We start from the raw sequence: 9,183 nt of genomic DNA, 5'->3' as shown, positions 1-9,183 counted from the left end.
CTGTGAGTTCGAGACCAGCCTGGTCTACAAGAGCTAGTGCCAGGACAGGCTCCAAAGCTACAGAGAAACCCTGTCTCGGAAAAACTAAAAAAAAAACAAAAAACTAAACATCCCATTGTTGGGATTGACATATTTTACTTGCGAAATGAGAGGTACAGTTAGTTACTAAATATATCACCAGGATAAGAACTTTTAAGAGGTCAAAGAGTTGAGTAACAAAGTTTTAAATTGGAGGTTTCACTTCAAGCCAAGTTTAAAATCAGACTCTTTTTTTTTCCTTCATTCACCAAACAGCCGTTGATGTTCTGGGCACAGCTGACCCTTAGTCTACAATGTAGCAGGAGAGGTCCGTGGATAAACTACGTATGTTTCTACTTTAATAGGGGTCTCAGGAATGCTGCAGGGCAGAGGCAGGAGAGTGCGTACAGAGGAAGCTTCAGGAATGGCAGAGAGGACCAGTGAGAGAGGAGGATGGGTGGCAAGGAGCGGTGACCAAGTGCTCGGCCTACAGTCTGAGGAAGCAGGCCCCTTGTAGGAGTGAAAAGTGGCTGGTCCTGCCGAGTGTGGGGCTGAGAATAAACGGGAAGGAGACACAGTTTGTGAGGGGGCCGGGCCATGCAAAGGAGTGTGGGCCTTCACAAGAAGGCATTAAATGAAGGGCAATGTCAGGCAGGGTAGCAAGCCAAGGTATGTGGGATACTAGAAGAAAACTAAAGGTGTCTCCTGGATCAGCTACTCCATGTTTGGGCTTCTGGCATGCCCAGGCTCTCTCCCTGGTGCTGCTGTTGCTGCTGCTGCTACTGGATCCCTTTCGAGGTTGTTTTCTCTCCAATAATCTGTTACTTACAAGAATAACAGGTTTCCTGTATCAACGTCCTAGGTCTATTTTTAACTTTAAGATGCAAAATACAATGCTCCAGAATCTTTACTTTTCTTACAGAAGCTCATAATACTTTTTTTTTTTTTTTTTGTCTAAGCATATTGCCATGGGAAGTGGGAAGGAGAAACTATCAATGTGTCTTGGACACTCCCCTTCAAGGACATTTTATAATGACTGATTCGCATCCGGGGTAGGAGAAGTAATGGGACATCTCCACTTCTCACCTAGACACCAAGTCTACACGAGAACTGCAACCTTCCTCAGGACAGACCCTGCCCCGTGTGGGTCCTCAAGAGTGGGTGCAGGTGATGTCAGTCTCGCCTGTCCCTTGTAGGGCACCCCTGGGAAGGTGTGACTTGAGTAGCTGTGCTCATGGCCTGTCTTCCCCCAGAAAGGTAACGGATGACAGGCTTATTGTTGGGATTGTACAATGTACAGCTTTATTTTCTTTAAGGAAAAACCTGCTTAGTGTAGACTCTGAGAACGACAGAGTTAGACCCGGTATTAATGGGTAAGTATTATCTAGGGCACTTTGCCTCTATAAAATGATTCCAGTGTCATGGCAAGGGTCAACACAAGCAGATCACATGGCCTTTCAATTTCAGTTTTCAACATGATACTGACTTTTACTTGCAAGGTTCTCTTCTTTTTGAACTTTTCTGGACTTTTAAAAAGAAGATATTACAAACTGTATCTCACAGACCAACATCAGAAAACCCAAATTTTAGCTTTAACATGTGTGGTGGTTTGAATGGTAATGGTCACCCATAGGCTCATATGTTTGGATGTTTGGTTCCCGATTGGTGGACTGTGTAGGAAGCATTAAGAGCTGTGGCATTGTTGGAGGAGGTGCCACTCTGGAGGTATCAAGCCAGGAAGAGCTGACTGAGGGTCAGGATGTAAGCTCTCAGCTACCATACCTGCCTGCCACTATGCTTCCCGTCCATGACGACCATGGACCAACCCTCTGAAACCATAGCAAGTCTCCAATTAAGTACTTTCTCTTTTTGTTTGTTTGTTTTTCAAGACATGGTTTCTCTGTGTAGCCGTGGCTGCCCTAGAACTTACTATGTAGACCAGAATAGCCTTGAATTTAGAGATCTGCCTGCCTATGCCTCCCAAGTGTTGAGATTAAAGGCGTGTGCCACCATCTCCCAGCTAAATATTTTCTTTTTTATGAGTTGCCTTGGTTATGGTGTTTATCACAGCAACAGAGAGTAACTAAGATAGCCTGGTATAATACAAGCACCTCTTCAAAGAGGTTCTGTGAAACACTGAAGTTTGGTTTATCAGCTGATGCAAAAGTTGCAATAGAGTAGTGCATTTTAAGATGATTCTTCTTCAGTATGATGTAACAGTGTCTGAAACATCCACATATTAAATGAGAGTCCCAAGACTTCCCAGGTAAGCACCATTATAAACACAGCACTATACTGAGTACTTCTGAGGATCCGAAGAGGAATCCAGGCCACGCTTGCCTCTAGGACTAGACAAGCGACATCAGGACAGATTAGGAGAGGTAGTGGAAACAAACAGTTTGATGTGACAACTGTTAAAAACAGGGCTGGAGAAGGATCTGCTCGGTTTCTTAGACCACAATAAAGCCAGGCACAAAAATAAAGATGAGGCAGTGCATGGAAAGTACTGGGTTTTTCTGTTTGTTTGTTTGTTTGTTTTGTTTTGTTTTGTCAAGACAGGGTTTCTCCGTGTAGCAACACTGACTGTCCTGTAACTGCCTTTGTAGACCAGACTAGCCTTGAACTCAAAGAGATCCACCTGCTCTGCCTAAAGCTGCACGCCACTACTGCCCAGAAAGTACTGGAAAGGACTGACTGATATTGATCTTTGGTAGTAAACCATTCAAAAGAAAAACACTTTGGATTTGGAAGGAGCTAGGGAAAGGGAATAATATGATTTAAGAGCACAGTGCCTTCCAGTTCGAAAGGACGTGATTTAGGACTCCATATGCTGAAGAAGAATCTGATGAAGTAGCTTGGCAGGCACTATTACTCCATCACAGGAGATAAAGAAAATTCCTCAAGAGCTTTATTCAAGATGCCATTAATTGTTTTAATTTTATTTTTAAAATGTGTGTGGGTGTTTTGCCTGCATGTATATCTGTGCACCACATGCATGCAGCATCTGTGGGAGCCAGAAGAGGAGGTCAGATCCCTGGAACTGGAGTTACAGATGGCCATGAGAGTCATGGGTGCTGGGTCCTCTGCAAGAGCAGCCCGTGCTCTTAAACCCTGAGCCATCTCTTCAGCCCCTCAAGGTGCCACTGACTGCTAACCCAGAAATCGAACTGAAGTTTTCTGAACCTATAGTACCTGCTGTACTATAAACTGAAAAGGCTTCTGGCCAAGGCAATATTGGAACTGAACTTTAAACACCATCAGGACAGATAGGATATCGTTAGGAGCCTGGACAGGGACAAGGCATGGTAGAGGAGAGTGGAGACTGCAGAAGCAGCCATGGTGATAAGGCAGAGACAAGAATTTAAGGAGTTTCAGGGGCTATGAGAAGAGGCCAGTTCGACATAGAACATTTTTTTCAGTGAGAGTAAGACAGAAGAGAAGAATGGGAAGGTAAACTAGGAAGACAATGAGCAGGAAGATAAGGATGAGCCATGCTCTCTCCACGAAGCAGAAGCAGAAAGAATCTGGCCAGACCACAGTCAAAGCAAGCTCGTTACTGGCTCCATAACTCGGGGGTGAGTAAACACTTCTACAGACCCTCTTCTCTCATCTGCAAATGGAAATGTCATCTCAGAAGCAGTGTGAGTTCAAACAGGACAGCCTGAAAGTGCCGAGCATACAGGAAAACAACAACCCTCTCTTCCTCAGTGGTTCCTGAGCTCCTCCAACTCTTAGCAACAAATGACCTCATATATTGGGTGCCCATCTTCATCTGCAGAAGTCCTGGGGAGCAGGCATTTGGAGGCAGGGAGGTGCTGGCAGGACTGGACTATGGATGCTGAATGCTCAGTTATAAGAAACAAAGTGGAGTCTACAGTCCCTGCAGAGAAGAGTTACTCTGTCAGAGCAGCTCACGTGAGCAGAGTGGAGGAGTGAAGAAAGGAGTAGAGGCAAAAAAGACCTCAGAGCAGGTGTCAAGAGACCTGATTTTAAATACACCAACTGCTAACTACAGCACAGCTTTATGCAAGTCACTTTTATCTATGAGATAAGCCTCTCATTTGTAAAAAGAAAACAGGAGGAAGACCAAGGTCTATTTCCTAGTCTAGCTGTGGTAGTAATTACGGGATTAGTGAAAGCAGTGAGATAACTAGACTAACTACAAATGTCCCCAGCTCTAGGAAGCCAGCAGCAGCTTAAGAATGACCAAGTCTGCACCCAAAGCTACAATATAACTAATATACACAGGTGATTTTCTAACAGTGAAGCAGGTTGCAAGTGCTTCTTAAGTCTTTTGGGGAGTCTAGAGTATAATCACATTTTGCTACTGATTGCAATCTTAGGAAACATGGGGTTCCAGGTTTACTTAACAATGACCACAGCACTCCAAGCTAGAGACGCAGAATTATGGAGCGTGTGAGGTTCTCTGGGTCTCCGTCACCCTTCTTGGAGCAGCTCTGCTTTCCTTCTGTCAGCAGTACAAGCTGGGGGCCCCTGCAGGGGAGTACATCTGAATAAGCACACCTTGTGGTCAAGGGCAGGATTTGAGGGGAGACACACTGGTTTACAGCCTAGTCCTCCCACCGAGCAACTCTGTAAACTCTCAGATTCTCCTAGGAATAGGAACGACAGTACTTTTATCAGGACAGTGAGTGGAATAACATATGAAGTTCTTAGCATTATATTGCATCTGGATTTTGCTAAGTGGTGCCTACATCGGCCATATTCCTAGCACATAGAGATGCTCCCTCACTGTACCGTCAAGGAAGAGAAGCACTGTGAAAAAGGGGCAGCTTCAGAGACTGAGAAGGAGAAGCAAAGCATTTTAGATTCCAAATGCTAGCATTTAAGGGCTCTGCCTTTTTCTGTTTTCTTGATTCCTTTTACCCCATGGTTACATCCATTCTTGGCATGCTATATGATGAACCACCAAAGGCTCTTTCCTTTTTTTGAGGTGGGACCCAGGCTACTCAAGTGGCTGTCCCAGGGAGGAGCACTTGGTCAAGGACTGAATTCCTAGCTTGAAGAGCTGTGTGGAATTCTGTGTTCTCTGAGGAGCTTCTGGAGCCTGCGGTTGCAGCAGTTCTCATTAAGAAAGAGATTACAAATCAGAGATCTGTACACCAATCAAACAGCATCACTACTGAACCATGTACTTCATCTGCTGAAACCTAGGTTATTGAATGAAATATGAAAAAGAACAACACAAACAGGGGTTGGCACAAATGCATTTAGAGCTCAAGAAATATTTACTAAATGAATGAAGTAATGGGACTATACATCTGAAAAAATATGCCTTAGATTGCTATACCACAAGAGTAAATGAAAATCTAAAGTATAAAAAGGGACTTTGCTTAATTTATGTATCACTGTTACAAAGAATAAACTGTCTCATTAAAAAAGTGTCTTCTTAGGAGCAGAAGCCTCAATAATCCCTGACTTGGTTTGGCAGAGAGAAAGTTAGGTTCTGCCACAAGTGGCCTTCCTGTCACTCTGAGCTTTACTCCCATTATTACAGGAGGAACAACTGCCCTGATCATTCTCAGATAACAGAAAACACTCTCCAAACTAAAGCACAACACTCACTTAAGGTCCAACCATAAAGATGCCTATCTGCTTATCACTCTGTGCTGGCCAGTACCACCCTTCCCACCAGGAATCTTCTGCTTATGCAAATCTCTGTAGTTCAAGGTCTAGCTCCCCACCCCACTCTTCCATCCTGCTCTAGCTCCTTTTCTCTGTTCCTTTCCAACTGCCATTTGATTACTGTTCAGGAAGAGAGAGACTGGCAGTGGAGTGTTTGCCCCAAGCCAAAAATGAGGATGGTGATGTGGTTACAGATGAGACCATTCGCATAAAGAGCCTTGCATGCTCCACTCAAACATCCACTGTTGTGATGGCTGCGTAGTGCACGTCACTGCTTCCAGAACGGTCTCATCCCTACATCCCCCAAAGGACATTAGTCCACAGAGCAGGGCCCCTGTCCTGTTCATTTCTGATCCCACTCACATTCCAGGAAAGGTGCTCAGCTCACAGTATGTCCTCACAGAAACACTTGTTGAATTGGTTAAATAAGTTGTTTTCCTCAAACAGTGCTCAAATCTTCACTGTAGTTTCATAGAGCTGCCTTCAGAAAGCCAAAGTCCACAGGGTAAAGTTACCTCTTATAACCCTTAATCAAATCAAAAACACGTGAGTAATTCCCAAAGCACTCACACAAGCCATCATTCTAGGGAGCTCCTTTACCACGCTGGATATTATTACATTAGTTAGCTGCTTAAAAATATTCCAAAGAAATAGATTTGATGTGGGAAGCGCTGCCAAACTCTAGGGGTACTCTCTAGTCCCCTGAGACACATATTTAAATCTTTAGATGCAGAGTGTTACAGAGAACGCACGTGTCTGAATACAGAAAGCCCTATGTCAATTGGGAGCTGTGCACTAGGTCTCTCTACAGGTATACAGTTAGTTCTCAAGTACTTAAGTATCAGACTCTCCTAGATCCACACCCTAGGTGATATTAGGAACAGGTTACAGCACTTTATGAGATAAGCCATAAAAATCTATGTTTTAAGAAGAGTAACATAGGGGCTGGAGAGATGGCTCAGAGGTTAAGAGCACTGCCTGCTCTTCCAAAGGTCCTGAGTTCAATTCCCAGCAACCACATGGTGGCTCACAACCATCTGTATGGGGGTCTGGTGCCCTCTTCTGGCCTGCAGGCATACACACAGACAGAATATTGTATACATAATAAATAAATAAATATTAAAAAAAAAGAAGAGTAACATAAACTGTAACACAGTGAACAACAAAATCCTGAATTTCAGATGTTATCTGGAGCCTTTTCTTGCTCTAGAAATCATGTTTCCAAATCTCTGCACTTCTTAACTGACCTGGGGGGGTCTTTGGGAACCATATCTGATCTTCCCCAGAAGAGGTACTTACTCATCTCTAAGCTCTTGCTGTCAAAGGCCTTCCACAAACCACCTTCAAGATGAGCCCCACTCCACGCCTGCTTCTTTAAGGGTATTCTTTTAGCTTCAGTTCAGATAAAGAAGAACCTGCATCTTACTGGATCCCACCCCACTCTTCATTGTTCTTCCAGCCTCACAATTTGATTACTATCTAACATCACCACTATTCTTCAAGCCACTAATAGGAATGAGTTTACCGGAGGCCTTTGCCACACAAGAACTAAATCCAGAACATGGTGCTCCACTTCCATGAGAAATGTAAAATTTCTAGCAGAAGGCAAATTCATTTTCTCGAGTGGTCCTTAAAGGACTCATCGGACCCAGGTTAGTGCTCTGAAGAGAGCCCAAAAGGAGACACGTCTCTTTCTGAGCCACAGTGTCTCTCTTGATTTTGCTGTTCAGTGCTCATAACAGTCAACAGGGGTGGTGCTGGCCTTGGGAATATTCTGTCTTACTATGATGATCCTTATGGTGGGAACTGCTCATGTTCCCCGATTTCACCTTTCTACCTGTGACTTCAGCCTGGCCCTGTGCACTTCTGCTCCCTTTCTCTTCCTTAGACCAAAACAGAGAGAAAACACACTACACTCTCCAGACGTTAAAATGTTTCCATCAGAAAAAAGTGTCAATCTGGGTCTATGCAGCAATTCAGCCACAAGTATACCCATCCCCACTCACTGGGTAGTTCTGGTCCTTGCTCTCAAGCCCTCACATGCTGGCTTCTTCACATTGTCTGCTTCCTGGCTATGCAGCACCTGGCTCTCGACCTACTACTACCTGGGGTTGTAGAGTCCAGGAGGGGCAAAGTTGAAGCCAAATGTCACTGTTTACCCCATACTGTGCCTGGTTAGCACTTTGAGAGGAGCATCCTGGATAGTCTGATTTGGGGCTCAAAGGCTGCAGGTACCAACTGACAGGCAAGATTCGTCATGTATGTACTTTATGCCCACACTACACCTGGCAAACAGGCTCCGGCACTTGTCAGAAGGGTTGGAGGATGCTGCCTTTACTCTGTCTGCCCCTGAGGTAGGCAAACCAGGAAGGATGGCAGCAGGTGAAAGGCCTCTTCTCTCTGACCACAGATGTCAGTGAGAAGGACGCAGCCAGGAAACAAAAACGCTGCTTGGTAGCAACTGGCACTACGAGAAGGTGGTTAGGCAGACAATCACACTTTTATCCTCCTTACGCTTTCTGACTAAAGATTTAATTTAATTTTGTCATGCCAGGATTAGCAACCAGGCCATAGAGGTGAAGGGACATTATAATAAGACAGCACATTAATCCTCTATCCCACCCAAGGCAGAAGCAAAACCAAACAAATAGCAGCTTCCTGGAAATTGAATTTCTGTTATCCAGATGTCAAAGATGTAATACCCCAATTACACAAACTCTTGCCAGTGAAGCATGCCAGCGAATATGCAATGGAAATGGGGTGAGCACAGGCGACAAAACTGCGCAGTCAGCATCTGGCTCTGTGACTGAGTGATAATTAGCACTGTGTGTAGACACTAATAAACATTTATGTCTGAAATTACAACTTTTAGCAATGTTAATAAGGGATATATTGGCAATCTGTAAAATAAAAGGTCTTGAAAAGAATGTCATACATTAAGCAGCGGCAGACATTTCCCGTTCTTACACCATCTCTCCCCTCTACCCTGCCCCTGAAGCTGCAAATGGCCATGCCACGCTGTTTTGCTGGGAAATTGACATAGGAACCTACCTAAAAAAATGGGTTGTGTCTCTTTGGTCTCCCCATTAACATCGTGGCTGAATTCTGAGATCTTATACACCTCATGGTGATAATCTGGCACAAGAAAACAACCGAAAATTAGAATTCCAAAGGCTTCAAGAAGTAAGAGTAAGCAGTTAAAGACTCCCGTTCTCTGTATGTATAATTTATAGGTACAATTTCAAGAACTCTTGCAGAGATTCAACGGGTTCTTCAACGGGAACCACTCAAACTTTGCTCACTGTGAAGTACAGAAACTTGAAAGATCACTCTGACTTTACACAACGGCTATGCATGGCTAGCGTTTTCACAGTTAAGTTTGCCCTGAGATAGCAATTACCAGGTTTCTTTTCTTTGAGAGAGCAAATATATTTGTAAGAAAAAGAACAATCTTGCCGAACCTCAGGCCAGGGGAGTTTCCCAAATGTATTTCTACAACCCATTCTCATGAGCATATTA

The 9,183-nt window shown here is 44.1% G+C and overlaps 1 protein-coding gene across 1 annotated transcript in view; it reads right to left on the bottom strand.

Annotated features, from left to right (window-relative positions):
• The window catches only part of Bend7 (BEN domain containing 7), an 81,530-nt gene extending 72,732 nt beyond the window's left edge, over positions 1-8,798 (bottom strand). Inside the window, exon 1 of the mRNA XM_013349031.2 lies at positions 8,716-8,798. The gene's annotated coding sequence lies outside the window, so the exon portion shown is untranslated. The remainder of the gene's footprint in view (positions 1-8,715) is intronic.
• Between the last annotated feature and the right edge of the window lie 385 nt (positions 8,799-9,183).

The sequence above is a fragment of the Microtus ochrogaster genome, chromosome 16, assembly GCF_000317375.1.
Source record: "Microtus ochrogaster isolate Prairie Vole_2 chromosome 16, MicOch1.0, whole genome shotgun sequence".
Classification (NCBI taxonomy): Eukaryota; Metazoa; Chordata; class Mammalia; order Rodentia; family Cricetidae; genus Microtus; species Microtus ochrogaster.
This window is presented reverse-complemented; position numbering and strand designations above follow the sequence as displayed.